This window comes from Thalassophryne amazonica, chromosome 6 (assembly GCF_902500255.1).
Source record: "Thalassophryne amazonica chromosome 6, fThaAma1.1, whole genome shotgun sequence".
Lineage (NCBI taxonomy): Eukaryota > Metazoa > Chordata > Actinopteri > Batrachoidiformes > Batrachoididae > Thalassophryne > Thalassophryne amazonica.
This window is the reverse complement of record NC_047108.1, coordinates 111,445,142-111,468,950: the sequence shown is the minus strand read 5'-3', so window position 1 is coordinate 111,468,950 and position 23,809 is coordinate 111,445,142. Positions and strand designations below refer to the sequence as shown.

Here is a 23,809-nt window from a genome sequence, read left to right as displayed (position 1 = left end):
GCTAACAGCAGAACTTTTACCGGCGTGAAGGGAACCAGTCACACAAAAGCTTACCTCATCAACCTCACGCTCCACACGAACTCTGTTCTTCAGAGCAAATGCTGGAGACTCTGGCACAGTTGGAGGCTGAACTTTCTTCTCTGGTAATCCCTGAAGACATGAAGAAATCAAAGTTAACCTACTATCACATGAAAAACTAAACAGGAATTTAGGACAACCCTCAGCCGGTCTGGAGTCTGGTTTTAGGGATTCATCTTCAGCAGGGGAAATTCTGCTTGGACTGTCCACCTCAGAGTGCATCAATCATCATCATCAGTGTCTGACAGCTCCACGTGCAGTCAGATTCATGGTCAGGTGAGGGCTCAGCATTGCTCCAGATTGGAGTTCCACTGAGTAACATGTCCTTAGTTTCAACTGGCTTCATGTGCTGCAGTGTACCGCCAAGAGGCCAGGGGTCGAAATATAGTTTTTAGCCTACTTACACTGGTGCTAGTAACAACAAACAAAGAAACAAAAAAACTTGCACAACCAAAAGTCAGTCTTATATAAACCTTAAAACTCCTTCTCTGATGTGTCAGACTGTTCCTCTCTGGGGAGAGTTTGAGGGGAGAGCAGCAGCTTTTTTTTTTTCTCTCTCCACATGCACGAATCATCCGTGAAGATTATTTTATTTATTAACTACATAGATGTATAATAAAACAAATGGTGACGGGTTCATAACCAGGGTTGGGAGGGTTACTTTAAAAATGTATTCCAATATAGTTACTAGTTACCTGTTGAAAAATGTAGTCAGTAACGTAATCCAAGTACCATAATATTAAAGTAATGTAATTTGATTACTTTCAATTACTTCTGGATTACTCCAATATCAAATATTGTAACAGACAAAAAACTAAATAGTCTTGTACCACATAGTACAGTTTATTAAGCAAAAATAAAATTTTACATGGCATGCTCTGTTTTACTTCACATTATGAATTAAGAGCACCCACAATATTGTTTTAAACACACCCAGTGTTCACCTGCTAAATTTTCAACAAAAACTGCCAAATGAAGGATAATGAAAACTCCGGCAGTGTGCAGATGAATTTGTAATTAAAAGTGGCTTGCAGAACAAAAAAGTCTACTACTTGTTCAGTAAACAGAATTATCTTTAGTCTTTCATCATCATTTTGATCAGGATGTGTCCTTCAATGTGCATATTAAGCAAATATGTAGGACTGCTTTTTTTTACATTTGCATAATATTTCTAAAATTAGAAAGGTCTTGTCTCAGAGTGATGCTGAAAAACTAATTCATGCATTTATTTCCTCTAGGCTGGACTATTGTAATTCATTATTATCAGGTTGTCCTAAAGTTCCCTGAAAAGCCTTCAGTTAATTCAAAATGCTGCAGCTAGAGTACTGACGGGGACTAGAAGGCGAGAGCATATTTCACCCCATATTGGCCTCTCTTCATTGGCTTCACTGTTAATTCTAGAATAGAATTTAAATTCTTCTTCTTACATAAGGTTTTGAATAATCAGGTCCCATCTTATCTTAGGGACCTCATAGTACCATATCACCCCAATAGAGCGCTAGGCTCTCAGACTGCAGGCTTACTTGTAGTTCTAGGGTTTTTAAGAGTAGAATGGGAGGCAGAGCCTTCAGCTTTCAGGCTCTATCTCCTGTGGAAACCAGCTCCCAATTCGGATCAGGGAGACAGACACCCTCTCTACTTTTAAGATTAGCCTTAAAACTTTCCTTTTTGCTAAAGCCTTATAGTTAGGGCTGGATCAGGTGACCCTGAACCATCCCTTAGTTATGCTGCTATAGACTTAGGCTGCTGGGGGGTTCCCATGATGCACTGAGTGTTTCTTTCTCTTTTTGCTCTGTATGCACCACTCTGCATTTAATCATTAGTGATTGATCTCTGCTCTCTTCCACCAGCATGTCCTTTTTCCTGATTATCTGCCCTCAGCCTCCAACCAGTCCCAGCAGAAGACTGCCCCTCCCTTGAGCCTGGTTCTGCTGGAGGTTTCTTCCTGTTAAAGGGAGTTTTTCCTTCCCACTGTCACCAAGTGCTTGCTCTATAGGGGGTCGTTTTGACCTGTTGGGGTTTTTCTGCAATTATTGTATGGCTTTTGCCTTGCAATATAAAGCGCCTTGTGGCAACTGTTGTGATTTGGCGCTATATAAATAAAATTGATTTGATTTTCACGTAGCATTCGCATATCAGTCCACTTATTGAACTTTCAAAATAAGAACAAAGCATAATGAAAACCATTAAGTAAATACTGTCAGTAAGTACTGTCAGTTTCAAATTGTAATATTCCTTAAATTATTTTTGCTTATATATTAATAATATGATTATATACAATTTTAGAGAGAGACAAAAGAACCTGAATAGAAACAACAGAAAATATATAATAGCACTAACAAATAAATGTTTCCTGTGAACACCTAGTGAATCTTACACCTCCATTTCATCCCTGTTTTATTTAAGTTTAATGACAGTTGTTTCGGTCAAACCAATTTTCAGTTTGTTAATTTCTTCAGTGATTTCCTCCAGACTATCTGCCAAACTAGAAAACTGCTGCATCCTAGTAAAAGCAGAATACTACTGGAATGAATTTGAATAAGTTGTATTTTTTTTCCTCGCGTAAATGGATTCAGCACTCACTCCAGTTTATTGTCTGGAATAGTCCCAGATTGCATTTCAGAGCTTCTAGAATTCAAACATTTTCACGCAGGTGGTGTTGGGGGGTAAATTTGGGTTTCAGCTTTTTTTTTGTTTTTCACCACTTTCATCCCTGAATATGAGTTGTGATTCACTTTTGTGCGGATTAAAGTTACTAACTGGGACTCCTGTCTTGTGCGAGAAAGAAACGAGAATCGTCCTCCGTTCTGTTCACACAGCTCCAAACGTTTGCGCGGCTCTCTGACAAGTCAAGATAGAACGATAGAATTTCAGTCTGAATTATTAACTTCAAAGCAAAACAGTTTATTTTTATTTATGTCCAGAGATCACGGATACAGTGACTAATTTCATATTTATTTACTTTAAGACTCAAGGAAATACATAGAAAACCTGTAAAGCCTACTTTTAGTACAAATTCACGAGGTATCAATAAGGGAATTGAAAGGAATCGGATCGATAAGCAGAATGGATAATGGCATCGGTAGATAAACCTTATCAATACCCATCCCTATACGTAAGTAATAGCATCGACTGCGCTTGATACCGTCTCGGTTTTCATGATTTGTTGGAGGGAAAACTACCGAATATTGGAAGGTGAAAGACTACACAGTTACCTCCCTTACACTACATGCTCATTGTGCACCTACTTCATACTGGTCACTGATCAGCACAGCATTACTTCTGCGTTCATCTGATTGACGGACTGATTGAATTCTGCTGCGTCTCGCGATAAACAAAGACCACTCAGTGGTCTGAATAGACGCCAATTTTATTAAAGAAAGTACTCCTGGCATAAATTTTTTTTTTTTTTTGCATTCTTCCCCCCCGCACGTTTCTCTTAGTCAAAATATGACCTAAATTGTCATTCTCACGACAGGGAGACGCTTTCGCCCTCAGCATCTTTTAATGTGCTTCGACTCCAGATGACGTCCTACTGGGCAGCTGGAGTTCTCTGTATGTCCTTGTGCGCCCCAACCATGTAAAGTAATTTTTTTGTTACTAGCACCAGCGCAGTAGGTTAAAAAAATGTATTTCGACCCCTGATGTGTTGCAGGTCTCCAGCTGTGTTTTTATTTTAACCACAGCAAGGACATTCAGAGCAGACTTTGAAAGAAGAGATTAAAAATGTTTGTGAAACTCTGCGCTCACTGTGTCAGTAGAGAGTTGATAAGCAGGTTGACCCACCGCCCCCCCACTCCCTCCAGCAGGGTGCAGACAGAACACACACGACAGATGCTACGAGCAGGAAAACAGTCATTTAAAAACGATTTTGAAAGCGTCGCGCATGTGTCCCAGCAGATACAGTAAATGTAATATCTTGCACTCAGCCTTGATTTTGCATCAGTGTGAACTCTGCCTTTTGGACAGCCCAATTGACAGAAATCATTATAGTGACAAGGAACTTTAATCCCTATAAGATACAGCGTAGAAGTCACAGGATCAAACAAAACTAATGAAAAAATGTATATCCTCAAAGAAGAGTCCAGAGAGTGCGTTCTCTCAGACACAGTTATAAAGTGGTGTGTCAGAAACCTTTGAAGGTAATGACTGAAGAAATACTTCATTTAACCCATGTCCATTGACTGGATTCAAACCACCACCACCCCTCCAGAATCTTCCTGGGCAGTGGCTGGGACTTGAAGGTGTGCTGTTCGGGCTCCTGCAGCGTCGAGGTCGCCTGCCTCTCCTGCAACCTCTTTTCAATCTGGAGCTCAAAGCCTTCAGGTACGGTAGGCTGCTTCACCGCCGGCTTCTTGAGGCTCTCTGTGCCCTCAAGGATCTTCCTGTTCAGCTCCAGAGCCTTGAACCTAAACCTATAATGACAGTCATGAGGATTAACATGCTCACTGTGCCAGAACAACAGATGCTGCAGGTCAGGCACACATCAGGTCCTGAGAAGTCACCATCCAGCAGAGCTGCAGTAAATCTCCACGCGTTTGGCCAGTTGGCAACCCTGAATGAGGGCCGGTCAGTACATGGGGCTTCTCAGCGAGGACCCCTCTTGCCACATCACATACAGAGCATCTGAACAGTATTCAGAGCTTCACCCTTTTTTTTTTCTTTTCTACATTTTATGTTACAGCGCTAGTCTAAAGTTGAGGATTGATCCCCCCCCCCCCAAAAAAAATTTATATTTGCAACACCCCATAATGCATGGGTTAAAAAGCAATAAATTTTCATCTGACTGACATTTTTTCCTGACAAAAATCAATGCCACAAATTCCCTAAATGGTGGCGTAGTGCGGGCCACGCACTCTTTTTCCTCAAATACAATCAACACATTATACAGCATACAAGATCTATAGGAGAAAAGAACAGAAGCACAAACAAGAATGGAAACCTGAACTTAAAAGGTAACATAAAAAAGTGGTGGAGGGACGGTGTGTTAGTCTTGATTTTGGGGGTCTGGGGGATCTCCCTCAGAACATTTTTTTAAAAGAGCAAGTCACATTTTGTATATGCTGGTGAATTTTAATGATTTGAAGCCTTCTAAAACAAGAAACCACACTCAAACTGTCAAGTAAAAACACACTATTGATTATGGGGGTCTGGGGGATCTCCTCAGAAATTTAAGAGAGCAGTTAAATTTGTATATTCTAGTGAATTTTAATGGGTATGAAGCCCGCTGAAACAAAGAAAACTCACTTCAAAGTGTCAAGTAGAAGTTTTTTGTCTTCTGTAGTATTCTGATCAGTTATATTCCGATAAATGCACCAAAAGGGTGCTGTGTCACTGGTTGTACAGTTAATAAAATACAAAATTAAGGCCTAAAGCAACTGACGACATTGTACTGCTGTGCACAAAGTAACACTGTCACCTGTTTTGAAAATGCATGCGCACTGAGAAACTCAAAACTGGCTTATTCACATTTAATTGACAAAATGCTCTCACTCGTAAAACAAACTAGGGCAGCAACTAACAATTATTTTAGTAATCAATCGATGGTTGATTATTTTTTCAATTAATCGTTATGGCAGTGACAATTATTACAATATTCGCCAATTGCGATTATTTTTCATATCCGCGAATATTTTTCATAATCGCGATTACCGTGAATTACTTATTTTTTGCATAAGTTGCATAAAAGGACTCAGAATCTGACACTTCCAGAGTTGTGTAATCATACTATGATAGAATATAAAGAAAGTGGAAAAAAAAGAGAAAAAAATAGACAATATAATCTTCAATCGCAATTATTTGCCTGACAATCGTCTCCAGAAATTCCTAATCGTGAAAGCCCTATTAATCGTTTTTATTTTTTGTTACTTACATGTGAGTTTTGCCATTATTTCTTTGAGTTATTAAAAGGCCTTTATCACGCAACATCAATATTTGACCTTGTAACAAAGTTATGATGTTATATTCTCGTCAAAAACATACCTGTAGTAGTATTTTGTTTGATTTTGCACATACATACATCACAACACACCAGAGAGATTTCCATCAGGTTTCACCCGATTATGAGTATTTTTGGATGCCAATAGCAACTATCTCAACCACTAACAACATATGACAGCAAGAGTCCACAAAGGTATTTTAAAGGCCTGACTACAGTGTAATATGTTATATTTATTAAGACATTTTCATTTCATATTTTCTTGTGTAAAAACACACCTTAGATGTGGTTTGACAAAAATTGTCATTAAACTTAAATTTAAAAAAAAGGATGAAGTGGAGGTGTAAGAGTCACTAGGTGTTGACAGGAAACAGTTATTTCTATATTTATTTATTTTCATTGTTAGTTGGTTTAATCTTTTCTGTTTTATCAGATTCATTGTGTCTGTTCCTCTAAAACTATTGTGGCATCATTAATTATTATTACTATTACTGTTGTTGCTATTATTGATAAAAAAATATTACAATTTGTAATACATTTGACATTTACAGCTTAATGCTAATTTTAACATTGAAAACGCCATAGACATTCTAACGAGTTAGCATCGGCCCCGTTCTTAAGTTATAAAATACATCTCAACTGTTTCAGAAGACTAACAAGACAGTTTAACATAAAAAGGTAACTACAACCCCTGGCAAAAATTATGGAATCACCGGCCTCGGAGGATGTTCATTCAGTTGTTTAATTTTGTAGAAAAAAAGCAGATCACAGACATGACACAAAACTAAAGTCATTTCAAATGGCAGCTTTCTGGCTTTAAGAAACACTGTAAGAAATCAGGAAAAAAAAAAATTGTGGCAGTCAGTAACTGTTACTTTTTTTTTTTAGACCAAGCAGAGGGGGGGAAAAAAAAAAAAATGTACTCACTCAATTCTGAGGAATAAATTATGGAATCAACCTGTAAATTTTCATCCCCAAAACTAACACCTGCATCAAATCTGCTCGTTAGTCTGCATCTAAAAAGGAGTGATCACACCTTGGAGAGCTGCTGCACCAAGTGGACTGACATGAATATTGGCTCCAACACGAGATTGATTGATTGATCAATTGAAACAAAGGACAGGATTATCAAACTCTTAAGAGGGTAAATCATCGCGCAATGTTGCAAAAGATGTTGGTTGTTCACAGTCAGCTGTGTCTAAACTCTGGACCAAATACAAACATGGGAAGGTTGTTAAAGGCAAACATATTGGTAGACCAAGGAAGACATCAAAGTGTCAAGACAGAAAACTTAAAGCAATGTCTCAAAAATCGAAAATGCACAACAAAACAAATGAGGAACGAATGGGAGGAAACTGGAGTCAACGTCTGTGACCGAACTATAAGAAACCGCCTAAAGGAAATGGGATTTACATACAGAAAAGCTAAACGAAAGCCATCATTAACACCTAAACAGAAAAAAAAACAAGGTTACAATGGGCTAAGGAAAAGCAACCGTGGACTGTGGATGAAAGTCATTCAGTGATGAATCTCAAATCTGCATTCGGCAAGGTGATGATGCTTTTGTTTGTTGCTGTTCCAATGAGATTTATAAAGATGACCGCCTGAAGAGAACAAGTAAATTTCCACAGTCATTGATCATATGGGGCTGCATGTCAGGTAAAGGCACTGGGGAGATGGCTGTCATTACATCATCAAGAAATGCACAAGTTTACGTTGATATTTTGGACACTTTTCTTATCCCATCAATTGAAAGGATGTTTGGGGATGATGAAATCATTTTTCAAGATAATAATGCATCTTGCCATAGAGCAAAAACAGTGAAAACATTCCTTGCAAAAAGACACAGGGTCAATGTCATGGCCTGCAAATAGTCCGGATCTTAATCCAATTGAAAATCTTTGGTGGAAGTTGAAGAAAATGGTCCATGACAAGGCTCCAACCTGCAAAGCTGATCTGGCAACAGCAATCAGAGAAAGTTGGAGCGAGATTGATGAAGAGTACCGTTTGTCACTCATTAAGTCCATGCCTCAGAGACTGCAAGCTGTTATAAAAGCCAGAGGTGGTGCAACAAAATACTAGTGATGTGTTGGGGTATTCTTTTGTTTTTCATGATTCCATAATTTTTTCCTCAGAATTGAGTGATTCCATATTTTTTTTCCCTCTGCTTGGTCTAAAAAAGTAACAGTTACTGACTGCCACAATTTTTTTTCTCCCTGTTTTCTTATACTTTTTCTTAAAGCCAGAAAGTTGCCATTTGAAATGACTTTAGTTTTGTGTCATGTCTGCGATCTGCTTTTTTTTCTACAAAATTAAACAACTGAATGAACATCCTCTGAGGCCAGTGATTCCATAATTTTTGCCAGGGGTTGTATTACTCAGATATATGCTCTTTAGGGTTTTAGCGGGGAAAAATTAAGAAAGCAAAATAAAACAAAGAACCGAAGCAGCAGATCGAAGCATTGCTTCATTGGTGCAAAGCAAAACCACACCCTGCTCTACTTGGGGAGTGTCTGCCATTGTTCCCACGAAGACAGGGAGGAGAAGGACCGTGGCTCATGGCAAGCAGTAAACAGAGTGGAGAGGAGTGAAAATTCACGCAGTCCCTTCCTCCACAGTCCAGCGCCATCCACAGACATTGCTGCTACTTTGATTAGCACAGAATGAGATGTTGCTTTGACAGTGAGAACATCATATTTCGGCCCCAAAACATGCATGACACCACGTGTGCGCATATGTGTGGTTAAATTTTCCAAACGAAGGAAATCCATCGTGGTGACGGAGAACTTTAACAAATGCCATAATGACAACATGAAAAAAGTTTTGACATTTTGCACATTTACAAAAATAAGAAATCATGCGTCCGCAAGTATTCACACCCTTTGCTCAATACTTTGTATCTGAGTCCTTTCATGTTCGCAGTGGTGAAGGACATGTTGACAGATGAGCTCAGACCGGAGTCTCCATGGACTATGATGTTTACAGAACACTGATCTGTAGTGAGAGTAGAAAGCAGGTTGAGTCTGGCCTGGAGAGGTGGAGATACACTATGGAGAGAATCAAATCAATTTTATTTATATAGCGCCAAATCACAGCAAACAGTTGCCCCAAGACGCTTTATATTGTAAGGCAAAAGCCACACAATAATTACAGAAAAACCCCAACGGTCAAAACGACCCTCTATGAGCAAGCACTTGGCAACAGTGGGAAGGAAAAACTCCCTTTTAACAGGAAGAAACCTCCAGCAGAACCAGGCTCAGGGAGGGGCAGTCTTCTGCTGGGACTGGTTGGGGCTGAGGGAAGAGAATCAGGAAAAAGACATGCTGTGGAAGAGAGCAGAGATCAATCACCAATGATTAAAAGAGTGGTGCATACAGAGCAAAAAGAGGTGAATAAAAAGAAACACTGGGTGCATGGGAAACCCCCCAGCAGTCTATGGTCTATAAGTCTATAGCAGCATAACTAAGGGATGGTTCAGGGTCACCTGATCCAGCCCTAACTATAAGCTTTTTCAAAAAGGAAACTTTTAAGCTTAATCTTAAAAGTAGAGAGGGTGTCTGTCTCCCTAATCTGAATTGGGAGCTGGTTCCACAGGAGAGGAGCCTGAAAGCTGAAGACTCTGCCTCCCATTCTACTCTTACAAACCCTAGGAACTACAAGTAAGCCTGCAGTCTGAGAGCGAAGCGCTCTATTGGGGTGATATGGTACTAATAGGTCCCTAAGATAAGATGGGACCTGATTATTCAGACCCTTATAAGTAAGAAAAGAATTTTAAATTCTATTCTGGAATTAACAGGGACCCAATGAAGAGAAGCCAATATGGGTGAAATATGCTCTCCTAGTCCCTGTCAGTACTCTAGCTGCAGCATTTTGAATTAACTGAAGGCTTTTCAGGGAACTTTTAGGACAACCTGATATTAATGAATTACAGTAGTCCAGCCTAGAAGAAATAAATGCATGAATTAGCTTTTCAGCATCACGCTGAGACAAGACCTTTCTAATTTTAGAGATATTGCGTAAATGCAAAAAAACAGTCCTACATATTTGCTTAATATGCGCATTGAAGGACATATCCTGATCAAAAATGACTCCAAGATTTCTCACAGTATTACTGGAGGTCAGGGTAATGCCATCCAGAGTAAGGATCTGGTTAGACACCATGTTTCTAAGATTTGTGGGGCCAAATACAATAACTTCAGTTTTATCTGAGTTTAAAAGCAGGAAATTAGAGGTCATCCATGTCTTTATGTCTGAACGACATTTCTGCAGTTTAACTAATTGCTGTGTGTCCTCTGGCATCATGGATAGATAAAGCTGGGTATCATCTGCATAACAATGAAAATTTAAGCAATGCTTTCTAATAACACTGCCTAAGGGAAGCATGTATAAAGTGAATAAAATTGGTCCTAGCACAGAACCTTGTGGAACTCCATAATTAAACTTAGTCTGTGAAGAAGACTCTCCATTTACATGAACAAATTGTAATCTATTAGATAAATATGATTCAAACCACTGCAGCGCAGTGCCTTTAATACCTATGGCATGCTCTAATCTCTAATAAAATTTGTATCAAATTGTATTGTATCAAAAGCTACACTGAGGTCTAACAGGACAAGCACAGAGATGAGTCCACTGTCTGAGGCCATAAGAAGATCATTTGTAACCTTCACTAATGCTGTTTCTGTACTATGATGAATTCTGAAACCTGACTGAAACTCTTCAAATAGACCACTCCTCTGCAGATGATCAGTTAGCTGTTTTACAACTACCCTTTCAAGAATTTTTGAGAGAAAAGGAAGGTTGGAGATTGGCCTATAATTAGCTAAGATAGCTGGGTCAAGTGATGGCTTTTTAAGTAATGGTTTAATTACTGCCACCTTAAGAGCCTGCGGTACATAGCCAACTAATAAAGATAGATTGATCATATTTAGATCGAAGCATTAACTAATGGTAGGGCTTCCTTGAGCAGCCTGGTAGGAATGGGGTCTAATAGACATATTGATGGTTTGGAGGAAGTAACTAAAGAAAATAACTCAGACAGAAAATCGGAGAGAAAGAGTCTAACCAAATACAGGCATCACTGAAAGCAGCCAAAGATAACGATACGTCTTTGGGATGGTTATGAGTAATTTTTTCTCTAATAGTTAAAATTTTATTTGCAAAAAAAGTCATGAAGTCATTGCTAGTTAAAGTTAAAGGAATACTCGGCTCAATAGAGCTCTGACTCAGTCAGCCTGGCTACAGTGCTGAAAAGAAACCTGGGGTTGTTCTTATTTTCTTCAATTAGTGATGAATAGTAAGATGTCCTAGCTTTTTTTATAGAGCAACAGACTTTTTCCAGGTTAAATGAAGATCTAAATTAGTGAGATGCCATTTCCTCTCCAGCTTACGGGTTATCTGCTTTAAGCTGCGAGTTTGTGGGTTATACCACAGAGTCAAGCATTTCTGATTTAAGGCTCTCTTTTTCAGAGGAGCTACAGCATCCAAAGTTGTGCTCAATGAGGATGTAAAGCTATTGACGAGATATCTATCTCACTCAGAGTTTCGGTAGCTACTCTGCACTGACTCCGTTTAAAATGCCCGAAACACAGAAATCACCCGCAAAGAGCGAGAACAGAATCAGACTCTTCATTCGCTCATCAACTTGAAGGAATCCTTGGACAGACTCGATAGATCAAAAGACCTGATCCAGAGCACAACCCTTTAACACTCAGGTCACACAGTATTTGTCTAAACATTGTAGTATTTCTTCTGTTTTCTTGTTGTTTAATGCTGACATTTTATACTGTATTTGTTGACTTTCTGATTGTTTTTTCTCTCTATTTGAGGTGCGGCTCCATCCAGAGATCGTTGTGGGTGTTTTCTTCTGCAGACCTCCCGTCCTGTGTACCAGCATGGACTCTCAAAATTTCCTTTACATTTGTGTTGTCAACTGTGTCTGCAGCATGGCCCAAGCAGATCGTCCCTTTGAGTCTGGTCTGCTTGAGGTTTCTTCTTCTTAAAGGAGTTTTTTCTTACCACTGTTGCCTGTTTTTGCTCTGGGGGTTGGTAAGGTTAGACCTTACTTGTGTGAAGCTCCTTGAGGCAGCTTTGTTATGATTTGGTGCTATATAAATAAAATAAATTGAAACTGAATTGACAGTCATGCATGTTTTGTAGTACTGCCTCTGTGCACCTCCACAACAGAGCTGAAATCAAGGAGACTATTAAGGGAAGCCACCAAGACACTCAGACAAGTTTGAAGTTATGGTCTTCTCTGGCTGTGATCAGAGAAACTGCACAGTACAGCTTCTGTCTGTTGAATGATCAGTCCCACCTTCATGATTGGCAGACCTTCAACAAAACAGATCAGCTCGAGGCTTTTATCTGCCATGTGCCTTCTAGCAAACCCTTGCTTAAATTTCACATCTTTTAAAGAAATTCTCTGTTCCAATCCATCATCAAGAATGCATTTCTGTGTTTAATTGTCCACAGAAACAGTCAGTCATAACTTGGCACAGACAATTTGTGTGCACAAAGTAGTCAAACACAGTAAATAATTGGGTCTTGTGCCCTCACAGTAGCATTTTGAGTGCTGAATAAAATGTTGGGTATTGATTTCTCTCACTGGAGCTCTGCCAGGACCACCTGCCCAGCTCCTGCTGGTCCTCTGCTGCACAGATGGAGGACACAGGACATATGCTGTTCCACATTGTTGATGTAAATGGTAAATGGACGGCATTTATGTAGCGCTTTCCATCTGCATCAAATGCTCAAAGCACTTTACAGTTATGCCTCACATTCACCCCAATATCAGGGTGCTGCCATACAAGGCTGACTACACACCGGGAGCAATAGGGGATTAAAGGCCTTGCCCAAGGGCCCTTAGTGATTTTCCAGTCAGGCGGGGATTTAAACCCATGATCTTCTGGACTCAAGACACAACACCTTAACCAGTAGCCCATCACCAATGGTGCACAGGGCTCCATGCATGTGGTGCTGGCACATCGCATCACGTGCAGCGTGCAGTCTGGTTTCCGGCTCAGAGTCTATCAAACTCCATAGACGGAAAAATATCCATCTTCCAGTTGCTCCCACTGTGTAGTGAGCACCTCGCATGGCAGCACCCTGACATCAGTGTGTGTGTGTTTGTGAATGTGAGGCATCATTGTAAAGGCGCGACATAAATGGGTGATTCTTACACTACGGGCACTTATGTCCTTTGATCATACTGTATGAAAACAGAAAAAAGGGGAAATGTCACACTTTTATAGTTATCTATACAATGAAAGTGTGTTAAGAAATTTGTTCTAGTAGTCTATGACTTTCACCTTTTTTCAGTATCATTATATGCAAATATTGCCGCTTTGTGCTTGTCCTACACCCAGACTTCATCTTCAATGATAAAAAGAATGGTAAAGAAACATTTTTTCTAATGTTTTTAAAATATCTCTGAATAAAATATCAGGAAAATAATCAAAACATAATTGGGGTATTCAATGACATACAACTTGTGATTTTTTTTAAAATGTAGTTGTCCCACACTATTGCCGTAATTTCCACCACAACACTGTAGTGTCCCTTTAAACAGTTTGTATGAAAGATTGTTTGGGTAGTTTCTATGGAGATAAACAGTGACATCAGAGCACATGTATATAGCGCCAAATCACAACGAACAGTTGCCCCAAGGCGCTTTATATTGTAAGGCAATGGTGTGGTGGAAATTACATTTACAAGGCCAATAGTGCCCGTAGTTAAAGAATCACCCAAATGCAGTCCATTTACCATATCACTATTTGCAAAAATTCTCATGAAAACCAGATCAGTATTATAATTTACATCATAATGACAGACCACAAAGTAAAGCTTGATTCCTCCTGAACATGTGATAAAGGAGCCAACTGATATAGAAGCATTTAACATGTCAGGACAGTGAGCCTCGTTACAAAAGAAACACGAACCAGCCACAATGGAACTATTTTCAGATCATGCTGGAAACTGTTTGTAATGGCTCTGGCTAAGTGACGGATACGTTTATGAAAGGCTTTCTGCTCATGTGATAACGTTTTACTTCCCAACCAATGGCTGAATTTATCAAATGGATCAAAAATACAGCCAGCAGCCGCTTTGCCGTCTGTCCTTGGTTCCTCTGCTGACTCCCTGTCTTTTCTCGTCAGTGTTCCAGTCCTTTGAACTTTGTGGTGAGGTACAAACCTGACGAGCAGCCGCTGCTCATCCCTCACCACGACGCCTCCACATTCACAGTTAATATAGCTCTGAACAGCAAAGGCATTGACTACCAGGTAAAGGGGGTGGAGCCTCCAGACCCGCCGACGCAGGGGACCCGCCCTGTGCCTTTCTGCTGCAGCGGGCGTGCGGCTGGCGCTTCTGTCTGCTGTGTGTCCACTTGCATGACTCTTGTGTCTGTGTGTTTGCAGGCTCAGTTTGACTTGGCCTTTGTAGTTAGATATAAACCCGACGAGCAGCCCGCGCTGAGGCCACACCATGACGCCTCCACATTCACTGTAAACATTGCACTCAATCAAGTCAGCCGCCATTTCCAGGTGAGTGGTTGGACCTTTGTGACTTCTCCGTGGCGTGATTCTGACCTCCACTGTTCCCAAAACAACACCTGAACAAACTTCCATTTACCCAGAACAGTTCTCCAGCAAACCTCCAAGACACGTTACTCATGTTTTTATTCTTTCCATCACCAAACAGCTGATTACATTTGTGTTTATCCTGACAAAGGGGTGGAGCTTATCTTTGATGTCTGAGTCTGGCTTGAGCTGATGCCGACTCCATTGATCCTGTGTTCAACATTGCTGATTAGTTTTGTGATCAGGAACAAACTTCTGTATCTGCTCCCTCATCCTGATTGCTTTGATCTTCAGCTCACAATCAAAAGGAAGACAGACAAAAAATTAACCTCTGTGGTGGGGTTCCTTTAATGATGTCCCTGCCTTTGATTCTGATCAGGATCACTGACTAGCTCAATGACGAATATCAAAGATGAGCTATCAGAATAAAAACTCATGAAGATCAGGATGAGAATTCATGGATCACAGTCACACAAATGTCTGCAAATAGGATCAGTTCCTAAGTCAGGATCCAAACCCAAGATAAAAAAAAAAACATGAGAGAACATAAGGATCAAAGTTCAGTGAACAGAATAAAAAGAAGGAAATCAGGATCAGAGTTGAGTGACAATGATGCAAGATCCAAAGACAGGATCAAAGTACGAGATAAGGACCAAAGTTCGTAGATATAGTTTGGTGAATAAGACCAATGATCAGCAAGCAATCAGGATGAAAGTCTGTGAGAAAGACAAGCACTGAGGAATCATATTCAAAACTCAGGATCAAAATCAGGATCAGAGTTGAGTGATGGGGATTAAAGGCCCAAAAACAAGATTGAAGCCTGTTATAATTAGATTGAACTTCATCAATACCTTGGGAATACTCCCTCAAGGAAATTGAGGTTTCAGCAGCATCCAGGGTAAGAAGCACACAGTATCAAAAGTGAAAGTAAAGAACAATTTGCAAATATAAATACCAGAAATACTGCTTGCTACTTTTCAGCTTTCAGTAATCAGGATTAACAGTCATAATCAAAGACTGAGCAGGTTCTGAGTCTTCGATAAAGATGCAAGCTACCTAATCAGGTTCAAAACTGAGGATCAAATTCAGGTCAAGCACATCAGACTTGAATGATCAAGATAAGTCTTTAAAAAGGATCAACTATCAGCAATTAGGATCAAAGACATGGTTTGTGATCAAGATCAAAGTTGAGGATCAGAATGGCAGGTTAGCAGCTTCTACTGTATCTCAGAGTCTTGAGGGGAAAAAAAACCAAAACAAAAAAAAATCAATGGAAAAAGTCTGGACTCAGTTACAGAAATACAATGTATGTAAAGACCTTCAAAGACGTGGGTTTGACTGAAGGACAAGTGTCAAGATGAAACCCCCCCCAAAAAAAGTACAAAACAATCATAGAAACACCAAGTGGAACACAGCCCACCACAGCTCCCCATTGAAGCCCACCAGAGGGATGGTCCACCATAACTACAAATCTGATCCAGAAGAATCGAGGCAGTGACCGTTCTGTGACATCACCTCTGTGCATCACCATGAGGGGCCACTTCAGGGTGAACAGAGTTCAAAGGTCACCTCAGAACACCCTCTGTCCCTATGACCTCAGCTCACCAATGCGTCACTGTAACAAAGTGCTGCAGTCCGCGGGGAGGTGGTCTCTGTCCAGAAGGTGTTCTGGATGAAAGTCTCACACTCATCAGGCTTCAGACTCGCTTTGGCAGTTTTAGACTGCATGATGCTGACATCATCAAAGAGGAATGCCATCGGCTGGTGGGCCTGGAACTGGACACCGCTGGTGTCGGGTTCAGCTCGACTGCACTTCACCTCATTCTCTTCATCGCCTTTGCATGAAACACAAACACGCTGAGATTGTCTCTGTGCATCCGCGTCATTGCCCTGCATTCGTTCATTCTGCTGCTTTTAATGTCTGTCTGCATCATTTTCATATTTTTAAAATCATGTTTGACTTGTACATAATTTTTATGTGTGTCATTTCTGGTTTGTTTCCTCTTAACGATAACTGACATGGTGACGTGGACCAGTTCCAGAGTTTGACCTGAAGTTTTTGGTGTGTTTTTTTTTTAAACAAAAAAGTAAGTACCATGGAAACATTTGACGCTCTGTGGGCACCAATGAGCATGATGGGAAAACACAATCCTGGGACCATGGCAACTTTTTAGATACCAGAATGTGTAAAGGTGCTTCATCATCACGGTAACTGCAGCTGGGGGTCAAGAACAGAGCACCACGGAAATAGGTTTTGGTTTGTAATGTTCTGGATGTCAGCTGGACGCGGAAACACTTTGGAACTGGTCCAGTGTCCTGTGCAGCAAGTGTTCGTGGTCTGAAACCAGGCTCAGCTGAGAGGCGCGGCCTCAGGCAGCGGCTGACTGCTGTGTTGTGACTTGCAGGGTGGCGGCTGCAGATTCCTTCGCTACGACTGCTCCATTGAAGCGCCACGGAAAGGGTGGGCGCTCCTCCACCCGGCCGTCTCACCCACTACCACGAAGGCCTGCCGACCACCGCCGGTGTGCGCTACATGCGTTCATCGAGACCCCTGAAGTTCCACCGGAGTACAACAGTCAAGCCGGACTGCAGACCAACACCCAGGTTGGTCTGCGGTTTGTGAACAAACCAACAAAAACAAATTGAGATGCTCCAAAAACCATTTTAACTTATTTTTATTTTTTAATACATTTGCTGTGAATCTCACACACACGTTTGGACAAACGGCTTCCATAGTTCAGTCACTGATGTCATGAAATTAATTTATTTCCTGCTGTGCTTTTGCCACTTTAATAAAAATACAAAAATTATAAAAATAAGTGATCTGTCCACTTTATTATTCATGTTAACATTTTAAACTGTGTGTGTGGGGCTGTCAGGTTCACCCTGTAATAAAAATCAGACAACCTGATATCAACGAAACACTAGAAGTCAGTTTATCTTTTGCTTGCGAGCAGAGTGTGTAAAGAGAGAGAAAGAGAGGTCAGTATTGCTCATTTTCGGTAACCCACACAAAGACAAGGACACAGCTGCGGCACATTCACACCAGTTGCCCCCCCCCCACCCTTTTTTCCTTCAATATTTCTCATAGACAATACTTATTCCATATATTTTGCTTTTCAGACAGTATTTGCGTGTTGGCATCACGTGCTTTGGCCGTGTTCTCTGCCTCATGTCTCTTGTATGCTTCTGTTGTGCATTTTCCAGTCCATATTTTTTTGTTTTCTTGTGGAGCCTTTTGCTTTTCGTTTTATGTTTTCCACCAGTGTGTTTGGGGATTCAGTATTCAATTTTCCCGTGAGGAGGAATTTGTTTTCCCAGATTTTTACGTTTACTCAAACCGGGATGTCTGGCTTCCATATATTGCATCTCCAGTTCTGTTTTCATTTTGCCGTTTTTGGTTTGTCCCGCAACAAGAACAGCAATTCCCCATAATTTAGCCGTCCTTGGTTTTATTTTCTAGGGAAATCTAAACAAACGTTTTGCTGTCCTTTTCACTGATTCAAGATCGGACAAACTGAAAAGCTGTCACTTCAGCCTCAGGAGGTGGGTGAATCTTGCCTGGAGCCTCTTTTCAGTTTCGCTGTCTGTTAATCGGGTGTCATACACACATGTAACATTCACACATGAATTATTTACAATGATTTTTAGTGTTTCCAGTGGCCAACACTGAGGGACTAATAATCCCAGAATTTTACGATCCGTCCACCGAAGGTTTTACCGACCTGTTTACTGTAATATTACTTTTTAGCGCTTTTGTGCCTATTAGAGGTCCTCCACCTTTAAGTGAGAATATTATAGGGCTTTTTTGTACCTATCAGAGGTTTTCCTGGTCTTTTACTGAAAAAGTTTTTTTTTTTTTTAACGCAGTAACCTTCAGTCATCCGTACCTTTTACAGAGACAACAGTACTCATCCCTGGTGAATTTCTTTCACTAAAGTTTGGACGTCTTGACCCTGATGGCCGTGGACCTGTCAAGGAGGAGTCCGCCCCGGAAAGGGTCTTCCAACGGTATTTGTTCCCGTGCTGTGGCCACAGACTTTTCACGGAGTCCTCCCTTCATGGGCCAACGATCCTCAGGTTTGTTGACGCCAGGCTCAAAGGACCATTTAAATGTCAGGTTCACCCTGTAATAGAAATCAGACAACCTGATATTAAAGAAACACACCAGAAGTCACTGTTTATCTTTTGCTTGCGAGCAGAGTGTTGGCTTGCAAGGAGAAGTATACCACTTGAGCAACAGATTCATTCCTTCTCTCCTTCCATCTCTGAGTGACACTCCACGTCGCTTTTATTTATTCAAGCAAACAAGGATGCTGTCACCATGGTTACAAAGCAGAAATGATCAGCAGTCTTTCCCTGGAACAAGGACGGTTTCAAACTTTAGATAAGTGTCAACATCGGCAAAATGACAAATAGCACGTGCGACTGTGTGGCAACAGCTTATTTTTCTGCTTGCTCTGACTAAACAGATCAAAACTCAGATATCCTCATGTATCTGAACACTGGGTATTGAAAAACAGAAACTTTGCATTAATCATGCCATGAGAGATTTGTTGTTCTGACTAAGCGAGACAAGGATCTCAGATATCTTATGTACCTGAACACTGCGTATGGAAAACAGGATAGGGCTGCAACAAACGATTATTTGGGTAATCGATTAATCTGATGGGGTTTCGACACGATTAATCGGATTAGCAGGGAATTTTTTAAAAATGTGCCAGGGAAACAATTTTCTCTCCTTCCATCACTTTAACAGTAAGTCCCTTCAGCTGCTCCCTTGTTTGCACTCGGGGTCGCCACAGCAAATCCAAGGTGGATCTGCATGTTGAATTGGCACAGGTTTTACACCGGATGCCCTTCCTGACGCAACTCCACATTACATGGAGAAATGTGGCGGGGGTGGGATTTGAACCCGGAAAATTCTGCACTGAAACCAAGTGCATTAACCACTTGGCCACTACCCTCTTCATCACTTTAACAGAACATTATTTGAAAACTTAAAATACTTGAAAATCAACAAATTGTCAAATGTGCCTTGGCTGTTGAAATATAAATTAACAGTTTATAATAAAGAACAAAAATAATTATTTCAAATGGCATTGCTTTATCAAAGTGCTGAGTTGCCATAAAACATTGAAACAAATGTTTTAAAATACGTATATGGTGAAAAAGAGGTATTTTATTGCTGCAAATTAGCAATTAGCATAACCAGTTAACCATAAAACCTAAATCAAAAACTGTAGCCTGACTCATATGTGCAACATTCTCTGTATAACTTGTAAACTATGTGGTCATTTCACAATGACACGTGACTCATCCCACATATACTATTTCTCTCTCCTTCTCCTCTCTCCCACACACACCGTATTTGAGTAAACTTTGGAAACATGAAGACTTTCAACAGTAAAATAAAGCCTATAAATGAATTTCTGGAGCTATACATCCAGGAGCTCGTTTTATTTGAAGACTTTGACAGAGTTTTTTTCCGCTGCAGCGTCTGCAGGGGCGGCCACTTCTGCACAAACAGCCTGGCTGAATTTTTAAAAGCTACCTGAGAGCACGGCAGTGTCACGCACTGTCAGAACACTGTGGCGCGGCGTCATCGTTCCATTGGGGAGAACCCTGTGTTATGTTTTCCGAGTGTCCGCTGCGTAGAGTGTGGCAGGAAAAACCGAAGACGCTTTCTCGCGAGGTGCGAGAAGGATTTTAACGTTTTATGCCAAGAAAAAAACAAAAACAAAAACACTTGTCCGGTCGGACAACGATTTAGAGCTATTACTTGTCTGATCACATTTTACACTTGTCCCGGACAATCGGACAGGCGTTAATGTTGATGGTAGGGCTTTGACAACATTAATAAAGAACTGTCGGTGCTGTGACTGTTCTTTTTCTCACTCTCTGCCCCTCACCTTGCTGCTCTGGGAGACGCGCAGACAGCCTGAGCCTCCTGTGCCATGCGAGGTCCGACTTGCAAATGTTGCAGTTAAACGTCTTTGCGTTGTTCAACATAAAATGCTCCACAACACTTTTAAAAGTCGTAAGCTTTCTTGCGTGCTACTTGCATCTGCCGATATTCTAACTAGTTCTACGAAACAGCGTCTGATCTGCTCTGCACTGGTCGCTACTGGCGTCAGAAGCCATAATCGCTCGACAACGCATCGATAACACAATGTGTTGCCAATGCCTGTTGTAACTGATTTTTATCGATTCATTGTTGCAGCCCTAAAACAGGCCTACTACTACTTCAATTTAAAGCAAACAGTTCCTTTAGACATTTAAGTGATAACAAAATAAGGCATATTCACAATTTTTCCAACGGGGGGATTTCAGTTCCATCTTGTATCTTAAAACTTAAGTCACAGATTTGCACCCATTTGGATTCAGAGGACCTTAAGTTGGGTTTTGCACCGATACCCTGACCTTGGAACTCACTGCCAATTAAAGAATAGATGATACTTTCCTCTTTGCTTTTTTTGGTTCACCGTTGGCTCCTTTTGTTTGCCACAAAGTCACTGCAGGTGGACTAAAGGGTTCAAAAACCAAAGACACCCAGTTAACCGGAGTCCAACTCTCACAATCACACCAAGGACCTGACACGCATCATTATAAAAAGCGCCCCCTGCAGGTAGGTCCAGCACTAGAGACATCAGATAGAAAGGGGCTGGTGACGTGTGCTGAGACTTAAGCCCTAGTCAAAGTCTGCAGGACTGAGAGACTCAGTAAAGGTTTATTAGTAAATGATTAAAAAATACATTCAAATTAAAGTGTTCGAGAAAAACAAACAAACACAGTCTTTTAGGTAAAAATGTACAGAGCAACCAAAAAAGTGAAGAGATGTGGACAATGAACACATTTAAAAACAGCTGTAACTCCTGAATGTTATTGTGGTATTTTTGTTAACATCCTTAACGCTAAGAGTTAACACAGGAAGGACACATTACAAATCCCGCCACTCTCCAAAAGCTCCCCGAGTCCATTTAATGTGGAACAAGTACTCATATGGCGAAGCGGTCTGAGAAGTTTGGAGACTGGGCGATGGTCAGGGGGACCTCGCTCTTCTTCACCGACACCGGTTTGTAGTGTCTGACTGGCTGAGCCTTATGGACCTGCAGAGGACAGACCAACAGAGTCCACATCAAGACCCATTCAACCACAACCACACACAGACAGGCTGAGTTCATCATGAAACTAAACTCTGATACAAGAAATCTAAAACATCTCTCTCTCACACACACACACTAATTCCAAGTGCGGTTGCTCGTGAGTTGGCTCATTCTCAGGGTCCATTTCTGATACGTTGACTTAAAATGAGTGTCAGCAGTTTGGTGCGTTCAGGACGACATCCTCACAGTTAACAGCATCACGATGCCTTTTTACTCTGACTGACCATCACCATGTCGCTGCGTAAAATAGACCCCTGGTCTACTTTGGCCCTGCCTACTTGGAGGGAGAAAACACCGATTTGACTGAAGATGAATGACAAGCGCGTTGCAACTGAAAGCTGCACCTAGCGTGAGCGAGCATGTGTGGCGCTTGATAGATATTTGGAGACAAAGCGATTCTCCATTCGTGAGATGGACTTCACGGTGGGTGATGTTAATTTGACTGAAACCAGTCTGTAGGTGGCATCCTTGCACTCATGGTGTCCAATCGTTTCGTCAAAGCTTCACTCTAGGGCTGAAACGATTAGTCGAGTAACTCGAATAATTCGATTACAAAAAATGTTCGAGGCAAATTCTGTGCCTCGAAGCTTCATTTAACGTTGTAGTACATATGCCAGGCTTGTGTGTGGCGCTGTAACGTCTGCAGAAAAAAAAAAAAAAAAAGACTGGAGCATAACAGATAACCAAATTAGCAACAGCTATCGTTGCTAATTTGATTAGCTGTTATGCTTTCCAACATGACAGTAAAATAAAGCCTTTTAAGAGAACAATGGTCCACAGTGATCATCTGAAATAGACGTACTGTGCATTTAATGTGAAGCAGTGTGTTTGTCTATTTTTAAAAAGCACACGGTCTGCTCTATGTGGGGAGGGACTATTGACCCGGTGGCCGGCTGCTGTCTCTCTCTGCACGGTGTGAGGGGCTGTCAGACCGGGCGAGTCGCACCTCTGTCCCCGGCTACATTGACAAACAGCAGAAGTCCACTCTTCTGTTTCCCTCAGACTCACACTGAGTGTTGACTTTTTAATTTCTGCTTTTTTGGGCAACACACAACACTTCACAAACACAGTAACTTAAATAAAATAATAATAAAAAAAACTGACTGCGAGGCTGCATGTTCAACCTCCAGCTGAAATGCATTTGCTGAACTGCAGAGAAAAGGGGATAGGGGGAAAAAATAAATAAATAAATCACAGGACCCAGTCCATCAACCTTTATAAAAAAAAAACAACAAAAAAAACAAAACTTAAAAATGGTTAAATTTTACAAGTTGGAGAAAAAACAGAAAGCCACATCCAATCGCCATTTCAGCAAAATGCCAACACTTTGGCGCACTGACATTATGCCATTGCTTAGGGAGAGCCCTGGACAATTGATGTTTAAAAATGCAAAAGTACTTTTTATCCAATTACTCGATTAATCGAGAGAATACTCCATCCGTACATCCATTTTCTTCCGCTTTATCCGGAGTCGGGTCGCGGGGGCAGCAGCTCAAGCAAAGCCGCCCAGACCTCCCGATCCACACACACCTCCTCCAGCGGAACCCAAGGCGTTCCCAAGCCAGCCGAGAGATGTAGTCCCTCCAGCATGTCCTGGGTCCTTCCCCGGGGCCTCCTCCCAGTGGGACGTGCCCGGAACACCTCTCCAGCGAGGCGTCCAAGGGGGCATCCGGAAAAGATGTCCGAGCCACCTCAACTGACTCCTTTCGACGTGGAGGAGCAGCGGCTCGACTCCGAGCTCCTCACCCTATCTCTAAGGGAGCGCCCAGCCACCCTGCGGAGGAAACTCATCTCGGCCGCTTGTAGTCGCGATCTCGTTCTTTCGGTCATGAGCCAAATCTCATGACCATAGGTGAGGATTGGAACGTAGATCGATCGGTAAATGGAGAGCTTTGCCCCCCTACTCAGCTCTCTCTTCACCACGACGGTCCGATACAGCGACCGCATCACTGCAGATGCTACACCGATCCGTCTATCGATCTCACGCTCCATCCGTCCCCTCACCCGTGAACAAGACCCCGAGATACTTAAACTCCTCCACTTGAGGC

General features: G+C 41.3%; 1 protein-coding gene and 1 long non-coding RNA gene across 2 annotated transcripts in view; one reads left to right on the top strand and one right to left on the bottom strand.

Annotated features, from left to right (window-relative positions):
• tpx2 (TPX2 microtubule nucleation factor) overlaps nucleotides 1-23,809 on the bottom strand; it is a 94,598-nt gene that overhangs the window by 7,555 nt on the left and 63,234 nt on the right. The window lies entirely within an intron of this gene.
• LOC117512913 lies at nucleotides 13,738-17,095 on the top strand. Its single transcript, XR_004561417.1, has 3 exons — nucleotides 13,738-14,298; nucleotides 14,434-14,559; nucleotides 17,001-17,095. It is a non-coding gene; the product is annotated as an uncharacterized LOC117512913 (long non-coding RNA).